This window comes from Saimiri boliviensis, chromosome 3 (genome assembly GCF_048565385.1).
Source record: "Saimiri boliviensis isolate mSaiBol1 chromosome 3, mSaiBol1.pri, whole genome shotgun sequence".
NCBI lineage: Eukaryota > Metazoa > Chordata > Mammalia > Primates > Cebidae > Saimiri > Saimiri boliviensis.
Window position 1 is genome coordinate 153,522,791 of NC_133451.1, and position 24,395 is coordinate 153,547,185.

Here is a 24,395-nt window from a genome sequence, read left to right on the forward strand (position 1 = left end):
AGTAAACCTGGAGAAATCCACTATTCTGACTTTTCAGAGATAGATCCAAAGATTCCTGTATTATTAACAATAAGGAGACAAGGAAGGCAATGCTTCTTGTTGGTGTAACCCATCTCTTCTTTCATATTTAAGAGGATCAAAGTGAAGACATAAAATTACAACTTATCCATTCTCATTAAGATACTAAAGAAAATTGTCTCCATTTTTTAAGATGTAGTCCGAAGCCCTTAGTACACAAATATTTTCACATAATGTCAACATGTTAAAGAATCAAGAGAATCTCAACATTTTACTTCCTTCCCTGATTTTAACTAAATTGTAATTTATCTTTTAGTATGTTGCATACCCTAACTTTTTTTTTTTTAATTGGACTTTAGGCTGTGGGGTACCTGTGCACATCCTGCACCCTGCAGGATTGTTCCATAGGTGCATACATGCCATGGTGGTTTGCTGTCTCCATCCCTGCCTCGTTGCCTACATCAGGCATTTTTCCCCATGTAATCCCTCCCCATCCTCACCACCTCCTACTGTCCCTCCCCTTCCCTTCCCTCCACCCCCTCCCCAACCTAGGCCAGTAAGCATTGTTCCCTTCCCCGTTCCCTTCCCTGTGCCCAAGTGTTCTCATTGTTCATCACCTGCCTGTAAGTAAAAACTTGGTGTTTGGTTTTCTGTTCTTGTGTCAGTTTGCTGAGAATGATGATTTCTAGATTCATCCATGTCTCTACAAAGGACATGAACTCGTTTTTTATGGCTGCCTGGTATTCCATACCCTAAATTCTTAGTAAGCTTATTTAAGCACATAGACTTATAGATGAATAAACTTTTAAACTGCGGAATCCTCCACCCACTGAAGCCAGGTTGCTACAAAGGGCTCTTTCCATACATTAATATTAGATCTAAAACTGAACCCATAGCCTCTTCTCATTCTTTACAAGATCATCCTCCTGTGTCGTGCAATAGCACACAACTAGATCAAGATATTCTCACCATAAATCGAAGTGCTATCCTAGAGTCTTTCATTTTCATTGTCCCTCAATCCAATGATTCATTAAGTCATATTTATTTTCTATTTGACTCTTTATTTTGTCTGTCTCTTAATATCAACTTCATGTACCATAATGTAGGTGGCAATGATTCCTTACTTGCCTAATGAAAAACAACAACAACAACAACAAAAGTTTTCTTAGCTGGGTGCAGTGGCTCATGCCTGTATCCTCAGCATTTTGTGAGGCTGAAGCAGGTGGATCACCTGAAGTCAGGAATTCAAGACCAGCCTGTCCAACACGCTGAGACCCCCTCTGTACTAAAAACATAAAAATTAGCTGGGCATATGGGAGGCACCTGTAACCCCAGCTACTTGGGATACTGAGGCAGGAGGATCGCTTAAACCAGGGCGGCAGAGGTTACAGTGAGTCAAGATCATGCTATTGTACTCCAGCCTGGGTGACGAAAGTGCAACTCCATCTCAAAAAAAAAAAAAAAAAAAAAAAAAAAAAAAAAAAAAAAAGAGGTTGCCCTAATTTGTCTCCTAAGTTCAATATAGCACACATTCTTTCTCAATGCACTAAGGGAGAGTCTCTGTAATGTTTGATTGTTTATGTAGCTCACCTCTTTGAAATGCGTTTTAATGCTGGAACCTTATGTTCTAGAAATACAATAATTATCTTTAATAGATTTTAAAATGCCTTGCAGAATTTCATCCTTTTGTACCATAAGGATACTTTTACAAGAGTTTCCTTTCTTCACTTTCCTGTCGTGTTTTGTATTATGATCGCCTTTGAATGAGAATTTATCCCTACCTCGTCAATAATTACAAAGATGGAAGACACGCATTTGAACTCATTTACCATTTTATAAACAGCAACAAAATTGTTGCTTGAAAATAGTTGTCAATAAGTACTAGCTAAATAAATAAATAAAATGTATTAATACAAATTTGACTTTAAGCAGATTTATTAGACAACCGTGTTTAAAAAGAGTTAAATGTGTTGAAATTATAATCATAGAATAAAGCATCTGTCTACTGTATACACAGTTGATAACATGTTCATATTTTAACATTGATATTACTATTAATTATAATTGATGTTATATATTGAGTGGAGAGTGGACGTATTTGTTAGAATTGTCAAGTAACACTGAGCAAAATGATACCATGATTTTTTTGAAGATTTAATGTTGCACTTGAAAGTTTATATTGTGCTAGAGCCAATCTTTAAACATTATTTACATACAAGAAAATCAAGCCAAAAGAAATAATCATTCTAAATCCAAACTATGCAATATATAAATATTCAATTGAGAAAGGAGTAATTATTTTAAAATATAGTAGAAATACTTATAAGACATACTTATAAGAAACAATTTTTTTTTCTGGGTTAAAGACAAAAGTTTTTATTACACACAGCACTCCAAGCAGTATAAGTACAAACATATTCACATCAGTTCCTATTGTTCCTAAGTCCCACAGGGGAGATGATATGGCCTTAATTGGTGCTTTATATGCAGTGTGTTTGTGTTACACCTGAGGGCACTAAGAGGAAACAATTTTTTTAGCAAGGAAATATTTGTTATAAAATGAAGCAATTGTCTTTGACTTTAAGGTAAGGCCACAATTACAAAAAAAAAAAAATATTGTGAGCTAAGGGAGCAAATTCATTCTTTCGCATGACAATTTGCAGTTTTCCCCACACCTAATGTTAGGTGTTTTCCTAACAGCTAATATATTGGGTTTATTTCTGAACTCCTTGTTCTTTTCCATTAGTCTGTATGTCTGTATGCCAGTATCATAGCATTTTGATTACTTTCCCTTTGTAGATTTTTTGAAATCAGAATATCTGAGGTCTCCAGCTTTGTTCTTTCTCAAGATTGTTTTTGTTATTTGATATTCTAGCAATCCATGTAGACTGTAAGATTATTTTTTCTATTTCTGTAAAAACATCACTGGGATCTTGATAGTCATTGCATTGAGTCTCTTTGACTAGCATGAAAATTTTAAGGTGTACCCTTTATGAGATGAACGTTTCAGTTTCACATATTTGTAAAATCATGCAGTTTATCTTTCTGGTCCTAGTTTATTTTACATAACATGATATCATACAGGTTCATCCATGGTAGTTCAAAAGACAGAATTTCATTGTATTTTATAGCTGAACAGTATTCTTTTGTGTGTGTGTGTGTGTGTGTGTGTGTGTGTGTGTGTGTGTATGAATACTGTATATAAATAATACTGCATACATATAAACATTTTTTTATCCATTTGTCCATTGATAGACTTTTAGGTTGATTTCATCTCTTGATTATTGTGAATAGTGCTGCAATGAACATAGCAGGGCAGGTGTCACTTCGACATACTGATTTCACTTCCATTGAACATATATGTATATACAATTACTGAATCAAATGGTAGTTCTATTTTTAATTTTTTAAGGAAACTCAATATTGTTTTCCATAATAGCTGTACTAATTTACACCTCCAGCAAGTGTTTTAGTTCTCTATCCTCAGCATCCAAGCCAGAAGTTATTTTTATCTTTTTGTATGGTAGTCATTCTAACTGGAGTGAAGTAACGTATCATTGTGATTTTGATTGGCATTTTCTTAAGGGCCAATGATGCTAAGAATTTTGTCATGTATTTGATGGTCAATTGCATATCTTCTTCAGAGAAATGTCTAGTCAGGTATTTTGTCCATTGTAAAAATCAGAGATGCTTTGTGATTGTTTGCTCTTGAGTTGTTTGAGTTACTCATTGTCAGATACATAGTTTGTAATTATTTTCTTTCAACCAGTATATTTCCTCTTCACTCTGTTGATCTCTTGGCTGTGCAGAAGTGTTTTTTATTTGTCTTCATTTTGTGTCATTATTCATTTATTTCGTTCGAAATGATCTCATTTGTCTTTTGTTGTTGTTGTTGTCTGTGTTCTTGAAGTCCTAACCAAAAATTTATTTCCAGACTGATGTCATAAAACATTTCCCAGATGATTTATTTCAGTAGTTTTACTTTTAAGTTATGGGTCTTACTTTTAAGTTTTTAATATATTTAGAGTTGATTAACAGAGAGAACAGTCTTACTTTTAAGTTTTTAGTCCATTTAGAGTTGACTAAGTGAGAGAACTCTCTATTTTCATTCTTTGACATGCAAATATCTAGTTTTCTTAGCATAATTCATTGTTGTGTCTTTCCTTTCTGCAATGTGTGTTCTTAGCACCTTGCTTGAAAATAAAATCGCTGTAAATGAGTGGATTCATTTTTGGACTCTCTATCCTTTTTCATTGTTCTGTTTTTATATGAATACCACACTGTTTTGATTACTATAGCTCTGTAATATATTTTATTTTTTAAATTTATGTATTATACTTTAAGTTGTGAGGTACATGTGCTGATCATGCAGGTTTGTTACATAGGTATACATGTGCCATGGTAGTGGTTTGCTGCACCCATTGCCCCATCATCGACATGAGGTATTTCTCCTAATACTATTCCTCCCCAATTCTCCCACCCCCTCGCCCCCCACTACCCAGACCCCGGTGTGTGATGTTCCCCTTCCTGTGTCCATGTGTTCTCACTGTTCAATGCTCACTTATGAGTGAGAACATATGATATTTGGTTTCCTGTTCTTGTGTCAGTTTGTTGAGAATGATGATTTTCAGTTTCATTTATGTCCTGGCAAAGGATGTAAATTCATCCTTTTTTATGTCTGCTTAGTATTCCATGGTGTATATTTGCCACATTTCCTTTATGCAGTCTATTATTGTTTGACATTTGGGTTGTTTCCAAGTCTTTGCTGCTGTGAACAGTGTCACAGTGAACATATGTGTACATGTGTCTTTATAATAAAACAATTTATAGTCCTTTGGGTACATACCCAGTAATGGGATTGCTGGGTCAAATGGTTTTTCTAGCTCTAGATTCTTGAGGAATTGCCATACTGTCTTCCACAATGGTTGAACTAATTTCACTCCCACCAACAGTATAAAAGTGTTCCTGTTTCTCCACATCCTCTCCAGCATCTGTTGTCTCCTGATTTTTTAATGATTACCATTCTAACTGGCATAACGTGGTAGCTCAATGTGGCTTTAATTTGCATTTCTCTAATGACCAGTGATGATGAGCATTTATTCATATGTTTGTTGGCTGCATAAATGTCTTCTTTTGAAAAGCGTCTGTTCATATCCTTGGCCCACTTTTTGATGGGGTTGTTGGATTTTTTCCTGTAAATTTGTTTCAGTTCTCTATTGATTCTGGATTATAGCCCTTTGTCAGATGGGTAGATTGCAAATCTTTTCTCCTATTCTGTTGGTTGCTGGTTTGCTTCCCTGATAGTTTCTTTTGCTGTGCAGAAGCTTTTAAGTTTAATTAGATCTCATATGTCTATTTTGGTTTTTGTTGCCATTGCTTTTGGTGTTTTGGTCATGAAGTCCTTGCCTATGCCTATGTCCTGAATGGTTTTGCCTAGGTATACTTCTAGAGTTTTTATGGTGGTAAGACTCATGTTTAAATCTTTAATCCATATAGAGTTGATTTTTGTATAAGGTGTAAGGAAGAGATCCAGTTTCAGTTTTCTGCATATGTCTAGCCAGTTTTTCTAACACCATTTATTAAATAGGGAATCCTTTCCCTATTGTTTGTTTTTGTCAGGTTTGTCAACGATCAGAGGTTGTAGTTATGTGGCACTCTTTCTGAGGCCTCTGTTCTGTTTCATTGGTCTAAATCTCTGTTTTGGTACCAGTATCACGATGTTTTGATTACAGTAGCCTTGTAATGTAGTTTAAAGTCAGGTAGCTTGATGCCTGCAGCTTGTTTGTTTTGTTTAGGATTGTCTTGACTATACAGGCTCTTTTTCAGTTCCATATGAAGTTTAGGGTTTTTTTTTTTCCAATTCTGTGAAGAAAGTCACTGGTAGCTTGATGGCAATAGTGTTGAATCTATAACTTACTTTGGACAATATGGTCATTTTCACAGTATTGATTCTTCCTAACCACGAGCATGGAATGTTTTTCCATCTCTTTGTGTCCTCTCTTATTTCCTCAAGCAGTGGTTTGTTGTTCTCTTGAAGGGTCCTTCACATCCCTTGTTAGTTGCATTCCTAGGTATTTTATTCTCTTCGTAGCAATTATGAATGGCAGTTCGCTCATGATTTGGCTCTCTGTCTGTTATCGGTGTATAGGAATGCTTGTGATTTTTGCACATTGATTTTGTATTTTGAGACTTTGCTGAGGTTGCTTATCAGTTTGAGATTTTGGGCTGAGATGATGGGGTCTTCTAAATACAATCATGTCATCTGCAAATAGAGACAATTTGACTTTCTCTTCTCCTAATTGAATATCCTTTATTTATTTATTTATTTTTTGTCAGATTGCACAGAAATTTCAATACTATGTTGAATAGGAGTGGTGAGAGAGGACACCTTTGTCTTGTGCCAATTTTCAAAGGGAATGCTTCCAGTTTTTATACAGTGAGTATAATATTGGCTGTGAGTTTGTCATAAGTAGCTTTTATTATTTTGAGACACATTCCTTAATACCTAGTTTATTGAGAGTTTTTAGTACAAAGTGCTGTTGAATTCTGTCAAAGGCCTTCTCTGTATCTATTGAGATAATCATGTGGTTCTTGTCTTTGGTTCTGTTTATGTGATGGATTATATTTATAGATTCGTGTATGTCGAGCCAGTCTTGCATCCCTGGGATGAAGCCAACTTGATTGTGATGGATAAGTTTTTGATGTGCTGCTGCAATTGGTTTGCCAGTATTTTTGTAAGAATCTTCATATCAATGTTCATCATGGATATTGGTCTGAAATTTTCTTTTTTAGTTGTGTCTCTGCCCGGTTTTGGTATCAGGATGACACTGGTCTCATAAAACGAGTTAGAGAGGATTTCCACTTTTTGTATTGTTTGGAATAGTTTCACTAGGAAAGGTACCAGCTCCTCTTTGTACCTCTGGAATAATTTGGTGTGTACCCATCTGGTCCTGGACTTTTTTTGGTTGGTAGGCTATTAATTGCTGCCTCAACTTCAGACCTTATTATTGGTCTATTCAGAGACTCAACTTCGTCCTGGTTTAGTCTTGGGGGGGGCGGGGAGGGTGTAAGTGTCTAGGAATTTATCCATTTCTTTTAGATTTACTGGTTTATATGCATAGAGGTGTTTGTAGTATCTCTAATGATAGTTTGTAGTTCTGTGGAATCGGTTGTGATATCCTCCCATTTATAATTGTTATTGCATCTGTTTGATTATTCTCTCTTTTCTTTTGTATTAGTCTGGCTAGCAGTCTGTCTATTTTGTTGTTCTTTTCAAAATACCAGATCTTTGATTGATTTATTTTTTGAAGGGTTTTTTGTGTCTCTATCTCCTTCAGTTCTGCTCTGATCTTAGTTATGTCTTGTCTGCTATTAGTTTTTGAATTTGTTCTATCTTCCTTCTCTGGTTCTTTTAATTGTGACCATAGGGTGTTGACTTTAGATCTTTCCTCGCTTTGCATGAGGGCATTTAGTACTATTAATTTCCCTCTTGACACTGTTTTAAATGTGTCTCAAAAGTTCTGGTAAGTTGTATCTTCATTCTCATTGTTTCGAAGAACATCTTTATTTCTGCCTTCATTTCGTTATTTATCCAGTAGTCAATTAGGAGCACATTGTTCAGCTTCCATGTAGTTGTGTGGTTTTGAGTGAGTTTATTAAACCTGAGTTTTAATTTGATTGCATGTGGTCTGGGAGACAGCTTGTTATGATTTCCATTCTTTTGCATTTGCTGAGGAGTGATTTACTTCCAATTATGTGGTCAATTTAAGAGTAAGTGTGATGTAGTGCTGAGAAGAATGTATATTCTGTGGATTTGGGGTGGAGAGTTCTATAGATGTCTATTAAGTATGCTTGGTCCGGATCTGACTTCAAGTCCTAGATATCCTTGTTAATATTCTGTCTTGTTGATCTGTCTAATATTGACAGTGGAGTGTTAAAGTCTCCCACTATTATTGTGTGGAAGTCTAAGTCTCTTTGTAGGTCATTAAGAACTTTCTTTTGTATCTAGGTGCTCCTGTATTGGGTGCATAGATATTTAAGATAGTTAGTTCTTCTTGTTGCATTGATCCCTCTACCATTATGTAATGCCCTCCATTGTAGAGACAAAATCTCATGATGTTGTCCAGGTTGATCTTGAACACCTAGGCTCAAGCAATTCTGCCTCTGATTCCCAAATGCTAATATTACAGGAATGAGCCATTGCCCTCAGCCCAGATGTGAAAGAGGTTTTTATCTCTTCTTAATGGAATATTTCTGGGTATAGTATTCTTGATTAATAGCTTTTAAAAAAATATTTATTTGTTTATTCTTTCCTTTAGCACTTTGAATACATCATTGTATTGTCTAGTGGTCCACAGGGTTTCTGCTGAGAAATCTACTAGAATTCACATTAGAACTCTATGGAATATATATATTTTTCTCTTCCTTTTTCTAGTATTTGTCTTTGATTTTTGATAATTTAATTATAACGTGTGTTAGGAGTTAAATTTAACTCGTCTGTTCGAGTTAAATTTGATTGGTGAACTCTGAGCTTCCTGTAACTAGATATATTTGTAGACATTATTTTCCTAAATATTCTTTCTAGGCCTTTTTATCAGCCACCTCCTTTTTAATTTCTATGATGTCATGGTTAGTTCACTTGATGGGGTCCCATTACAGACCTTCATTATTTATTTTTTTAATTTATGCCTTTAATCCTCTGATTGAGTAATTTTATGTGTTATGTTTTTTATCTTACTGAATCTTTCCTTTGTTTGATGAAATCTGCTGTAGAAACTAAATTTTTCAATTCTGTTATTGTATTTCTTGTATCTAGCTAGAACTTCTATTTTCATAATTGTTTCTGTCTTTTGTCAAATTTCTCATTCTCCACCAGGCGTGGGGTAGTCTTTAGTGGGAAGGAGAACGTTAACTTGTTTCCAAGTCAGGGGAAGGCTCCACATGACTTCATGTTTGATATGGTCCCCACCCAAGTCTCATCTTGAATTGTAACTCCCACAATTCCCATGTGTCATGGGAGGAACCCAGTGGGAGGTGATTGGTTATTGGGGTGGTTCTTTCCTGTACTGTTCTCCTGATAGTGAATAAGTCTCATGAGATCTGATGGCTTTAAAAATGAGAGTTTGCCTGTACGAAGTCTCTCTCTTTTCCTGCTGCCATCCATGTAAGTGGTGACTTGCTTCTTTTTGCCTTTCTACTATGATTGTGAGGCTTCTCCAGCCATATGGAGCTGTAAGCCCATTAAATCTCTTTCTTTTGTAAATTGTCCAGTCTCAGGTATGTCTTTATTAGCAGCATAAAAACAGACTAATACAATCTGGGTGTGGTGGCTCACACCTGTAATCCTAGCACTTTGGGAGGCCGAGGAGGGTGGATCACGAGGTCAAGAGATTGAGACCATCCTGGTCAACATGGTGAAACGCCGTCTCTATTAAAAAATACAAAAAATTAGTTGGGCATGGTGGCACATGCCTGTAATCCCAGCTACTCAGGAGGCTGAGGCAGGAGAATTGCCTGAACCCAGGAGGTGGAGGTTACAGTGAGCTGAGATCATGCCATTGCACTCCAGCCTGGGTAACAAGAGCGAAACTCTGTCTCAAACAAAACAAAACAAAACAAAACAAAAACAGACTAATACAATGGTTTCGTGAAAAATCCAGCCAGAGATTCAGGTATTCCCATAGATCATTACCTTCTGCAGCACTATGATCGTGGTCTGTCTTCTCAGCATAGCATCCTTGTTGATTGAAACACAGAGTAGCTGCCAACATCTATGTATCATATTGATGAGTACCCCAATCTTTGTCTCCGATTTATCTCAGGTAGTTCAGCCCTTCTGGCATTTTCAATACTTACTGTGGCACAGGACTGGAGTAGGCTTCTACAAAAATTCTCAGACCTGTAGAAAGATCAAACATCACCTTCAAGTCACTCCTCTTACCTCAGAAATTCTGAGTGTGAAAAAAGACTTCATGAGTTGCTTTTACCAGGTTGGGGAATGGGTGGTGTGGCCTAAAATAACCATTCCTCTTACTGGTCAAGGTTTTTCTCATTTCTGTTGATCCAAGTTCTTCCCCAAGCTTGCTGAATTCAGAGATATTCTTTACTTTTGAGTAGTTGCTAGATATAATGGGGGGAGTGATGCTGAGGCATCTTCTGTTCCACCATCTTGTTAATATCATTCTGGCTCTCTCTCCTCTCTCTCTCTCTCTCTCTCATTAGTCTAGCTAAAGATTTGCAAATTTTGTTAAACTTTTTTAAAAATCGTTTTCTTTTTTCCTTGACTTTTTTTCTATTCTTTTTCTACTCCCTATGTGATTTATTTCTGCTCTAATCTTTATTATTTATTTTTTATCATCACCTTGGGCATAGTTTGTTCTAATGCTTCTAGTTTCTTGAGCTCTAGAGTAAGATTGTTTCCTTGTTTAAGATCTTTCTTCTTTTTAGTGTATGTGTTTATCAATATAAACCTCTCTCCTAATACTACTTTTACTCATCTTACATGTATGTTATGCCTTTAATTTTATTGTCTAAAAATATTTTGAATTTCTTTTTTCTTTTGCTTTTTGACACATTGGCTGCTCAAGTCTTCGTTGTTTAATTTTCACTTCTCTGTTAATTGTTCAGCTTTCCCTTGGCTACTAATATCCAGTTTCCTTCTACTGTGATTGGAAAAGACATGTGGCATAACTACAGACTTCCTAAATTTGTTAAGACTTGTTTGTGACCTAAAAGGTGATCAATTCAGAGGATAATCTATGTGTAAGAGAAATGTGTATTCTTCTACCTTTAGTAAAATATTTTACATATTTTCTTAGGTCTATTTTGTCTATGATGTTGTTCAAATCTTTTTTTTTTTCTTATTTATTTTTTGTCTGGATATTCTATCAATTACTGAAATTGGAATATTGAAAACTTCTACTATTATTATGTTGCTGCCTATTTCTGCCTTAACTTCTGTCAATTCTTGCTTCATATATTTAGATGCTCTCGAAAACATATATAGATGCATATATGTTTATGATTGTCATACTTTCCATATGAATTTACACTTTGATCATTTTATAATGTCATTTTTGGTCCCTTGTGACAAAATCTGATGCAAATTAATTTTGTATGGTATACCTATGGTAACCTGTGCTCTTTTTGGGATTGCATTTGCATGAAAATTTTTTTCTGTTTCTTCATTTTTAATCTATATATGTTCTTAAATCTAAAGTGAGTGTCTTATATTTAGCATATAATTGGATCTTTTTTTAAACCCATTTAGCTATACTATCTTTTAACAGAGTTTAATTCATTCATATTTAAAATTAGTATTGATAGGAAACGGCTTACTATTAACATTTGTAAAATTGTTTTCTGTCTATATTCTAGATATTGTAACTCTTTTCTTGCTTCTTGTTTTCTTTTACATTTGGTTGATATTTATGAAGTGACATGCTTTGATTTCTTTTTATTTTCTTTTTTTGTATCACCTATAGGTATTTTCTTTGGTATGGCATTTACCTAAAATATTTTATGTTGATAACAACCTATCTTATTTGAACTTTAATTATTTAAGTTCAATAATTCAATAACATTTTAATTTATGTTCAGCAAGCACTACATACTTATATTATTGATATCACAAATTACATCTTTACGTTGTTTCCATGAACATATTTTATACTTACAGTTACCTACACTTTTATATTTTAACTTTTATACCAGAATTAAAAGTGATTTACACACCAGCATTCCAGGATCACTGTATTCTCTATTTGTCTATATAGTTTCTTATCTGTAAGCTTTATACTTCCATATGCTTTTGTTTTGTTGTTTGGCTTATTTTTGTTTTAAATTAAAGGACATCCTTTAGCATTTCTTCTATGACAATTGTGGTGATAATCAACTCTGTAAGCTCTTATTTATCCTGGAGTGTTTTTATCTTTTTTTTTTTTCCTTTTTAAGAAAAAATATTGATAAATACTGTATTCTTGGTTGCCAGTGTTTTTTTTTTTCTTTTAGTACATTGACTATATTATTCTAATTACTCTGTCCTGCAAGATTTTGCTGAGAAATCCGCTTATAGTTATAATGGCTCCCTTGTATGCTGAGTGTGTTTTCTCTCCTTGCTTCAGAATTTTGTTTGTCTGAGTTTTGACCATTTGATTATAATGCGTCCTCATGTGCTCTTTGAGTTTACCCTGTTTAAAGTTACTACAGCTTCTTTAATTGAGATATCCATTTCTTCCCACAGATTTGGAAAGTTTCCAGTCATTATTTATTGAAATAAGCTTTATATCCCTTTCACTTTCTCTTGACCTAGACTTTAATAATGTATATATTGTTCTGTTTTATGTTATTCCACAAATATTTTAGGCTTTTTGCATTATTTTCATACTTTTTTTCTTTTTATTCTTTTGATGAAACAATTTCAAATGACCTCTATTTGCATGTTTTATAATAATTATTTTGAATTTTTAATCAGGTAATTCACAAATCTCTCTTTCTTAAGAGTCATTTTCAAGGGATTTGTTTAAATTCAGTTTTCCTTGTTTCCTGGTGTTACTTACAACTTTGTAAGTTATTCATGCATTGGAAAAAAAAAAAGAGAGAGAGAGAGAGAGCCTATTTGTCCAGTCTTGACCCACTTCCTTGGTCTGGGGAAAGAATTTTGCCAGTCACCCTGGCTAGAGATTCATGTGACTTCTCAAGTTTTGTTTATTTATTTATTTACTTACTTACGTGGTGTGTCTTCACTAAACTTGTTCATGCAGCTTTCTACTTATAGGAATGTTCCAGTTTCTTTCTTTTTGTTTTTTATTTTAGAAGCTTATAATCCCTTACTCCCTCTGTTATCTATCTTCTGTAGCATAGATTTTATGAAGCAACAGCCTGCCTCCCAGCTGGTTTTTGTTCACAGAGACCCGCAGGCAACTAGAGTATGCCATGTTTTATAATTACTCTGAGTCAGACTAGAGAGAACTCAGTCCCTCAGGCAACAATTTTGTATAGCCAGAACATTGGATGCATGATTCACTCTTTTCTTTCCCTTGAGGGAGAGGTTTCTGAGCTGTATTGGCTTCTGTGTGCTGTATTACTGGTCCTCTAAAGCAGCAACACAATTCCTAGAAAATACATTGTTTAAAGAAAGAAAAAAATTTGAAACCTTTAGCAAATTATCAACATTTTAGTGTTATAGGGATATATTAAATGAATAAGAAATTATGCAGCAGTCATATATACAGAAAAATAATTTTCCACAAAATTTGTATACATACAATCAAAGTTTTACGTATCTTAGAAGCAAATGTGCAGAATAATTAACAGGCTAATTTCTCCATGTTTTTATTTTCTGCTGCTTTTTTCTGTAATTACTGTGTTTATAGACTGTCACACAAAATAATTGTAAAATAGTTAAACATTAAAGATAAAGAAAATAAAATGTTTAATTACTTCACTTGTAGGATTTTATGTAACTGAAGCTATAAGTAAAGTTATATATTTTGTTGGATGATATATCACCTACTTAAACATCTGATATCAGCTTACTTATGACTTCCCAAGTATGACTTACCTGAATTCCATGACTAGGTCAGCTTACAGTAAGAAAAACTAAAGTTTCTCTGTGTGTATCCTTCTATTAAAATTTAACACATATTAGTGGATTAAACCACTTTGGGGAAAATAAAATCTATGAGAGTGAAGGTAAATGAATCTGACTGCAACATAAAACCTTGATAGTATATAAAAGTTCCTGTTTCTCATAGCTGCTAAATTTTGTGGGTTTATTGGAATGGCTCCCAGCATCATTCTCAGTCTGCAGTGGTAAAGTAGGTGGCATTCGGATTGAAGTGAAATCACAGAAAATTTCAAATTTGCCTACACATCTAGTAGCAACTGCCTGCGGAATATAAGGGCTTTGGCTTCACTTTTGCCTTCTCAACATTGCACAGATTTCTATAATTGGCAAATGCTACCCTATAAACGAGAACTATAAATGGAAAGCTGGCATTCATAAACATGGTAAGAACCTTAGAAGGGAGCGCTTGTGGTGTCAAACTGACAACAAGTGATATCCATGCAAAATCATAATGCTATCGCTATCCATTTCCAGGTAGTTCCAGGTCATCATATAAAATATGCCCAAGTCATTTCTTCCTCAGTCACCGGGTTGTAGGAAACTTCCCATGAAGTCCTAGCTATATGTTGAGGAAGAGGCTGTAATAAATGTGAACCGTTGCTTTGATGCCACTTCCTTTTGCTTTCAGAAATTGGGCAGATGAATCTTCTAAATACCCCTTCTATGCTAAATATTCTGGCTTTAAAATATTAATATAGATTTAACCGCCTATATCTACATTAAATTTAAATGTTCTTGTGAAACAAGTACAATGGAGGAAAAAGAAGCTGCCATTAAAAGTCAAAGGAGTTGCCACCAGTATTAGAAATGTTGATTTTCTGAAGATCTCAAAACGACATACTGAAAAAAAAAAAAAAAAAAAAAAAAAAAAAAAAAAAAAAGTGGTTGCCAAAGCTGGCCTGGAAGTTGCTGAAATGTTCAGAATTCCTTAAGACTCTTCCAGAAACTATATCATTCTATAGTGATGAGAAACATAGTTCATCAAAGACAGTTTGGAAAACTCTTTGAATCTCTTAGTTGCCAGTTTCTCTAGTGAAAGCAGTTCCAAAGAAAAATGATATCTATTTGTCTTTGCTTTTTAAATCTCCCACACATTCCTGTCTTTGGCAAAATCTAAGTTGGAACAAGGTACCCACATAAATTTTGGAAAATCAAGTTTTCAGCAGTAAAAGGAAAGGGTGATGGAGCTGAGTTGCTATAAAGCCAATCAGCACAATAAGTATGGCTCATGCCTATCACGTACTTTTTCTGTCTCAAAACTTTCTTGTTTTGTTATTAACAGTGAATAACTGATATTAAATATTTTTGGAGAAAAGAGTTAAATTTTATACATTGTATATCTTTATTTTTTCCTATATTTCTCTGAAGTTGATAAATGTACATACAGTTTAATCTGCAATGTTACTTTATAGCTTACCTTTTAAAATCATTTTAATGAAGATAAGTGTAATGTTTTCTATGTAAAACATTACTTTTACCCTTTGAAAAATTTTTCTTAAAGCCATTTACTGTAAAATCATATGAGTTTGGTATGCTTTTATACAATTTAAAATTTTTAAATGTTTATAACATTATAACATGGTCTTGACTCAAATTTATTAAAATTTATTTCTGCTATTTCATTATAGCAAATGCTAACAATATTTCTGAAAATTATGGATTATAAAATACTTAATTTTTAAATGGCAATATTAACAATTAAAAATATATTTTTTAAATTTTATGGGTGCATAGAAGGTGTATATATTTATAAGGCACACAAACTATTTTGATATAGGCAAACAATACATAACAATCACATCAGGATAAATGGAGGTATCTATCATCTCAAGCATGTACTATTTCTTTGTGTTACAAACATCCCAATTATACTGTTAGTTATTTTTAAATGTACAATAAATTTTAATTGACTAGAATCACCCTGTTGTGCTACCAAACAGTAGATCTTATTTACTTTATGAAACCATATTTTTTAATCCATTAACTATCCCCACTTCTCCATCTCACTACCATTCCCAGCTTCTGGCAACCATCATTCTACTGTCTGTTCCAAGAGTTTGACTGATTTAATTTTTACCTCCTACACATAAGTAAAAGCATATATAATTTGTCTTTTCATTCCTGGGTTTTGTTTGTTTGTTTGTTTGTTTGTTTTACTTAACATAATGTCCTCAGTTCCTACACATAAGTAAAAGCATATATAATTTGTCTTTTCATTCCTGGGTTTTGTTTGTTTGTTTGTTTGTTTGTTTTACTTAACATAATGTCCTCAGTTCCATCCATGCTCTTGCAAACATTAGGGTCTTTTTTTTTATAGCTGAATAGTATTTTTTTGTGTGTATGTACCCCATATTTTCCTTATCCATTCCTCTTTTGATGGACACTTATGTTGCTTCTGAATCCTGGCTATTATTAATAGTGCTGCAATAAACATGGGAGTGCTGATATCTTTTTGATATGCTGATTTCTTTTTTTGAGGGATATATATCAAGCAGTAAGACTGCTGAGTAATCTGGTAGTCTGTTTTTAGTTTTCTCCATGTTGTTCTCCATGGTGGCTGTACTAATTTATATTCCTGCCAATAATATATGAGGGTTCCTTGCTCCACATCCTCACCAGCATTCATTATTGCCCGTCTTTGGATAAAGTGATTTTAATTGGGGTGAGATAATATCTCATTGTAGTTTTGTTTTGCATTTTCTGATGATCAGTGATGTTGAGCATCTTTTCATACATATGTTTTTCATTTGTATGTCTTCTTTCGAAAAATGTCTGTGCAGATCTATGCATTTTTAATTGGATTATTAGATTTGTTTTCCTTTGGAGCTGTTTGAGCTAGGTTATAAATACCTTTGTCAAATGGATAGTTTACAAATATTTTCTCCCATTCTTTGGCTTGTACCTTCAATTTGTGAATTGATAGTATTTACAATTGAGTGCTTAGAGATACCATAGATTGCAAAACATTTTTATAACTTTTTTCTACTTTTTAAAATAATTTTATGCAGATATTTATATATATATTAGATCATGAAAAGAACATTTATTATACTCTTTATGTAAATATTTGCACCAACTTCGACTATAGAGCAAGACTTATTCTCTGTATTCTGTTTAGTGCTACTTACTATAGGTTATAAGAATGATTTTTACATTTTGGAAGACAGGAATAAAAAGAGTTTATGATACTTCTGCAGGACTACAAAGTTTTATAAGTAAAAAGATAAATTAAAGATTACATTGTCCAAAATATCCATTTATAGATAGACATCTTAATACATGATTAAAAATAGAAACTATGTGGTTATTTTCAAAACACTGGATGGGGAAGAAATTATAGCAAATTTCTTCTTTTTCAGTGTTTAGTCAATTAATATCAGTTCATTTCCTTTTGATGCACTATTATGTATTTTTTTAATTAATAGCATTCAGAGGGCTTGAACAACTTATGTACCCTGACAATTCTTTGCCCTAATTCTATTTATGATTTTCTAAGATCATTCTAAAAATCATCATATTGCCTATCCAGACTTTGATAAGTCAGTTGCTCTCTGCTAGTCAGATGTTTGCTTCTTCATGGACAGACCAGCAGCAACAACCTATCTCTAATAAGATAGTTCTGTTTCTTTCGTTTGTACACAGAAAGGTGTTATTTTCAATTCCCCTTTGTAGTTAGGTCAGAGGTGATTTGGTTGACTTATAGCCAATAGAAGGTAGAGAAAGTCATGTCAGTGACTTTCAGCTCCTGCCCTTTAAATATCTGACATAACACTTTTATCAATTCCTCTTATTTCTGAGGCTTTGAAGGCCACATAGACCAAGTACTGTAATACCAAGGTGGAAGCAACCTTGATCTACAGTTGAAGGAAAATAGCCCAGTAGACTCACCAGGTTATAATCTGATTGAGGAATGAGATTTCATGGTGTTGAACCTTTGTTAATTCAGCATTTCTGTGTTACCTCACATAGCCTAGGTTCCCTGAGCAGTTTAAAAAATAAGCATGCGGCAAACCACACTGCCACGTGTGACAATCTTGCGTGTTCTTCACATGTACCCAAAAACCTAAAATGCAATTACAAAAAAAAAAAAAAAAAAAAGAAAAAGAAAAGAAAAGAAAAGAAAAGAAAAGAAAGAAATAAGCATGCTAAGGAATGTTCTTAGGACTATGTGTCAGAGTTAAAAATGTTGACGCTTAGAGAAAATATTTTATTTTTAATCTATCTGATTCGGGCCAATATAAGTTTTCTAGGAAAGTCTGAGAAAGTAAGAGGGTAATAGGTGGTATCTGATGTCAAAAAATAAACTAACTGGCAACCAATTGAGATGACTTTTTGAAAGGCACGCGCAGCTTTGCTAGAAAGTATTGCATGTTGGAAAGACAACTTTGTTAGAAAACTATCCTAGTAAACTTAGAAAAATAGCGTATTTTCTAATGCTGTAATTTTTTTTCTTTTAAAAATAAGCAATATTCTGACCTCACTAAGAAAAAAATGATCATTAATTAAAAGCACTTCAATGTTTACCAGTGACAAAATACAAATGTCTTGCATAAAAAGTAGCATTTAAAATTGTTGAGATTGTATTTTATTAGCAATAGCTCTTTCCTTAAATTAAATAGTTTAGTAATTTTTAACATCAAGAACACCATCAAATATAATGATCTGCAAAAGACCAGTAATGTAAACATAAAATACAGTAAAACATTTACAGCAGACTTCATATGGTTTGTGGTAGGATAAAGTCAATATTACAGTAATACTTTGCCTTTTTTTCTACCTTGTAAGAGAAACAGTTCACAATTCATACATCACTTTTACAATATAATGTAGTACTTTTTAAGGTTTCAAAATAAGAAACCACCTTGTCCTTATTTTAGCTACTTATTTTTAAGAGGAAACAACCAGTCTTAATGTTACATAATGACAACGCTTATCTAACCTCCTAGAAGGGGAGTGTGCTGGGTAAATAACAAAGATTACTGCCACTCTCCATTTCTCCCCATACTCTGCATTATGGTTTCTTATCACAGCAATCAGTTGCTGTTTTCTGTTACGCTTCAGGCATTCTATATTATTAGAAAGGCAGAGAAAGATGATGGCAAACTAAGTCAGAGAGAAATGACAGAAACTAATTTCCATTTCCATTACATTTTTTAAAACTTTTCTACAATGAGAGCTTCTATCTTAATGATTTAATGTATAGAAACCAATCCTTTCCTTGATCACTGTGTAAACCTCTATGACCTGCTGACGAATGGTAGAAATCAATGTTCACAATGCAATGCGATAAATATTATAATGATGGTCTATCCAAACTCCTAGGAATAAACCATAGAGAGGTGAAATATATTTGAGCTATAGGTCTCATATTTAATATCTAATTATCCATATAAAATCCATTGCTAATAAAAGGATAATAATTGTGACTATGACATTACTGACAAATCCCCAAATTAGTTTCTTCTTATCAGTTATTGGCTTCTAATTATTTAGTTAATTCTTACTGTCATGAAACATTCAAATTAATAAAAGAAAATAAAAGACTCTCTCTCTCTCTCTCTCTCTCTCTCTCTCTCTCTCTCTCTCAACATTTGGAAATAAGTTACCTAAATTTTTAATTATCAAGGCTAATTTTTACTTTCTTCCTTGAGGTGTTATTTATTCCTTCCAGCCATTATCATGTATCAGCCTATTTAATATATTCTGATATTTTATTATAGAATCCAATGATCGAAATGATTGAACAAGACTGGATCCAGGGCTAACTTAGAACATATTCTGATTTACCTTCCATATTTGATTTTGAACCAATGATTATCACTGAAATGACACTCACCTTCATTTGGACACAACACAAGAGAAGCAGAATTGATTTGTGTTGTATATAATGAATAAACACGTTTAGAACAGGTCTCTTTTTCTGAACATGATTCTTAACAAAATTGGAGTTAGCCAATATATCAGATAAGTCATCAAATTATTGAAGAATGTAATAATGGGCCTTATTCTTGTCTTGGTATTTACATAGCACTGGCTAATGGAAGCTTATAAATGTTTAAAGAGTCAGCTACAATTGCCTTTTTCTGGTTTAGGTCAGACTCATTTTCACTATCACTTCTACTTTTGTTTTTCTGTGTAAATATCAGATTGCTTTTTGCTGGGGTACCATGTAGTAAAGAAGAAACTGGTTTAGAAAGGTAAATATCTCCCACAATGCAGTAAGCTTACATTTTCACAAAACTGATCATATTCAACTCTCTGTGAGGCAATGTAATGACTTATGTGTAAAGATATATTCTATATGTACCTTTATACCTGCCATCAAAAAATGTATTTACATATTTTTTAACATACAGTGATCATGACAAACAAGGTTTGGGATAGTTCAATAGATAGATATTAATTTTGGCTGAGTAAAAAAGCTGGAACATATGTAGTTCAATTAAACTTACATAAAGTATCAATTTCTGTAGCTCTTAAAGAATATATAATATCTTAAAAATCTTTGACAAGACTCAATTTAATTGGTTATTTGTATCTACTAAACGTTTTTTTCTTAACTTCATTATATGTTTTTTGTTCTTTTATTAATGCTGCAGTTATTTCCTTTTCTTCCAATTTCATTTGCAAATATATGACATTTTAGTCACCTTGTTGATCCATTACCAAACCGGGAAATCTAGAAACCATATCTAATGATGTCATCTCTATGTCAAATATATCCCCAAACCCAATCACCCAATGCATGAACACAGCTAGAAACAGAAATCAATGGCAAATTAGTTCAATCATATAGTAAGATGCTGAATTTTATGACTTCATATATTTAAAATTTAATTGTTTTCTACAGTAGGTCTACAGAAAGTAAAATTGGTCCTATTGTTTTAACATAATGTAACTAGTTGAGACTAAAACTTTGTTCAGTTTAATTTGTCATATCTTATTATAACTGTGTACTAATATTGCTTAAATGGCCTGCAATTTCTTTGATCAGTAGCAAAATCCAAGATGATCATCATAAAGATATTTGGAGACCAATGTAAGATAATTAAAATTAAGTAGGAAATGAAACAGAAAATTTAGATGTTTGCAGGTATTTTGAAATTGAAAAAATTATCTAATTAGAATAGTTTTCTTATTAGTTAATTCGATTTTTAGAGACAGGGTCTCACACTGTTGCTCAGCACAGAGTGCCATGGTGATTAGAACTTACTGCAGCCTTGAATTTCTGGTTTTAAGTGATCCTCCCTCCTCAGCCTCCCAAGTAATTGAGACTCCAGGTGCATGTTACTACACACAGCTATTTTTTATTTTTAATTTTTGTAGAGATGAGGTCTCACTATGTTGCTCCAGCTGGTCTAAAACTCCTAGCCTCAAGCAATCCACCTGCCTCAGACTCCTAAAATGTTGTATGGTTTTCTGTATATAAATACCCAAAGGTAATTGATCTGAAATGCTAATTATATATAATAAAAATATACATCCTCATAGACAAATATGCTTCTGCAGTATTAACTTTAATTCTTTCTTTCCAAATTCTTAAGACAATTCTTCCACAAATTATTATGAAATTTCTAGGAATGCTTGAACTTATTTTATTTCATTTTATATGTTGCCTGAGAAAAGGATTTTCTACATCTTAACACTCAGATAACCTGCAGGAAAAAGTTACAAGTCATTAGGTAAACAGAGTCAATTGTAGTTTGAGATCTATAGATCCCTTTTCTGTCTCTGATTTTCTCTACAATGGAGTGCACCTAGGACATTGACTGACAGATTCCAGGACTTTTTGATGAAATGGGCTATTTTTTAGAGTAGCTCTATAAATTCTCAGGTAAGGAAACATGCTCCCTAATCTGTATAAAGCAATGAGGCAACTTCTATATATTCTTTGGACTTTTTCCTCATCTAAAAAGATAACCAGGCTTTCAGAATTAGAAAAATGGATGTACCAACATCGAAATGAAGTTTCAGGCAATATATCATTAAATATAACATGTTCAGAAACATTTGTTTTGTCTCTGATGTGCTTTTTTTCTGAAACTGAAATAAACAGGAAAAGGTTATAATTAAAACTGCATTTATTGAACACCAACATATGCTAATTCTGAATTTATTCCCATTGCATCCTAATTAAAATACCTCTTTTATCTTCAAAGGGAGAAGAAATCAGAAAAAAGGAAAGAGTAATAAAATATTGAAAACCTCATATTGGCATTTTATTGAATTATTTTTAATGCAAAGAGGAATAGTTAATGGTAATGAATGTTTAAGAAGAAAATATTAGGCCTTTCTGAACTATTTTTTTCTCAATAGTTTAGTTTCTACTCTGTGAATTCCATTATTATTATTTTTTTTTCAATTGAGAGCAGGTACTGTTTATTAACTGACCAGCTTAGAAAAATAATCATGGGAGACACCTTAGTTCATTCTTCTAATAAGCCTGTTGATCTGATCCTCCCTGTTGCCTGCATCTCCACCTTCTACAAAATGGGTGGTCTTTTTCTTCATTCCGCCCCGTGGAGAAGATAAATTAAAGGGCCGCAGGAAGTTATTTGCTTCTTTGAAGCGTTTTCCAACAGTATAGATCTCATGAATCAGATCCTCCATGCAGATGATGCCATATTTTCCAAGAGATCGAGCAATCAGAGCATTATCTGTCAACGCAATTCGCTTCTTTTTGATTTTGCCATAACCACGTTTGTAGATTAGTTCATTTACTGACTTCAGATTTGGGTACCCCCATGCAATATATGGCTCTACAATCCTCAGCATGTTAATTGAAGCCTTGTTGAGCTTCACAAAGGTTCCATTGAAAATTTGACGAAGGCGAAGAAGCTGTAACACCTTGGACCTTTGGGCTCACACCATTGATACCTCTGATCCTGATGACAAATGCCAGTTTGGGTTCTGCAGGTACATAGAAGTTGCCAGCTTTCCTTGCCATCCTCGCCATTCGAATTTCAGTTCTGTACATCTGCCTATATTCCTTGCGATAAGGCTTCGCTTTTTCATAGATAAGCTTCCTCCTTGCCTTTCAAAGCATCTTTTGGGCAAACTTCTTTCTCAGGCGCTTGATCTTCAGCTTTGCGAAATTCCTTCGCTTTTTCTTAAGGGTTTCCGGCACGGCAGGAACCTTCTTCTTCTTCTCTTCTACACCCTCCATGGTTCCAGCCGGAAAAAAAAGAGCTCTGTGAATTCCATTATTAGTTTATAATTCTTGGATCATAACCCAGATAAATATGATGTGCTATTACGTAAGTCTTTTCAGCTGTCAACTTTAAACAACACAGACCGGCAAAGTTTGCTAAAGGAAAACCTCTTATCAGAATCTGAACTATATTCACAAACTCATTATTGACAGTAAAGGCCATGTATAAGTAATCAAGCCCAAATAGTGGCTAATTTTCGGCAGTATCTAATTAAGCTGATAATAGGAAAGACATATGGACATTCACTATAAGCTGGAGAATCTTGGTAAATCATTTCCAATGCAAAATCTCATAGTTTAAGATTGAATAAATCATAAATACCAGTGAACAATTTGATATTCATGAAATTTTTCCAATGTGCTTTTTGGACAAAATTACTGTTTAACCTAAATTCAAGTGACATTTTTCAAACTATTTTTTTATTTTTCAAATTGTTTGTAAACTTTTTTTAAAAAGGCAATTTTAGGGAAGTGAATAAGAAAATCTGATTGTGAGGAAGAGGCCTGTGTAGCCAAGATCAACAAGTGTGCTCCAGGCTCTTCATGTGCCTTGTGTTTTTTGCTGTTTTTCTTTGGTGACTATGTTTATCCTGCATCAAGAACTGCTTTATGTACTAAAGGCTTGGCAACATTTTGTTGCATTTGTTCTATTCAGAGGATACTATCTATCCATCTCACTGTGCATGGCATCCCAAATGACATTTTGGAAGATTTTTCCCTTCCCAATTGTAAGATAAACTAATGTAATTTCCTTCATAGGCCCCTGTCATTGAGGCAGGCAAGACTATTCAACACTTACCCAGTGATTTAAATGTTTAATGAGGGTTAGTGACAGACCCCATTATTAAACAAAATTGCACTGTAATATGATGAGACTTTATCAATCCATACCTTTTTCTCTGTCTTCATTTCATTACCAGGGATCTGATTTCAGTTCTCAATATAGATCAGCTCTGAATGGTTGGGTTAATTACATAACGGACATGATTTGGTTGTTTTTCCAGTAATACAACTTTTTTCAATAGTATTTCAATTTGCTTTGAAATACTGCTAATATATTCTGCATTTTCTTCATTCTCAAATATATTTTATTAACAGTGTTTGATAGTTGTGTATTTTCCAAATATTGGCCTGTTGCTATAGAAGAAATGATGAGAAAAATCACAAAATCAAAAGATTTTAGGGAATATTGTTTCCTTTTTCTTATATGTAAAATTCTAGATGCTTTTGTTTGTTAAATAAAATTTATGTAAGTTGATTTATTTAAAGTAGAATGTTTAAAACAGATTGAGACATATATGGTGAGCATAATTATAAATAATTAGAAATTTCAATTAACTATTGATAATTATATATCTGAGAGGCCATAAGGAGGATTATTATACCCCTGAAAAAAGTCAACACTTCTTAATATTTCTTTGGGGAGAAAGGTTTGCAACATATGCAAGAGTGAATATCTACCTCTCTGAGTTAACTTGAGGTGTTTATTATACGGTTTCTATTTTTGCTGTTAGTTTATGAAATTAATAAAAGTGACAA

The 24,395-nt window shown here is 33.4% G+C and overlaps 1 pseudogene; it reads right to left on the reverse strand.

The window, feature by feature from the left end:
* Nucleotides 1-22,007: 22,007 nt before the first annotated feature.
* Nucleotides 22,008-22,821, reverse strand: LOC101053211 (large ribosomal subunit protein uL30 pseudogene; annotated as a pseudogene).
* Between the last annotated feature and the right edge of the window lie 1,574 nt (nucleotides 22,822-24,395).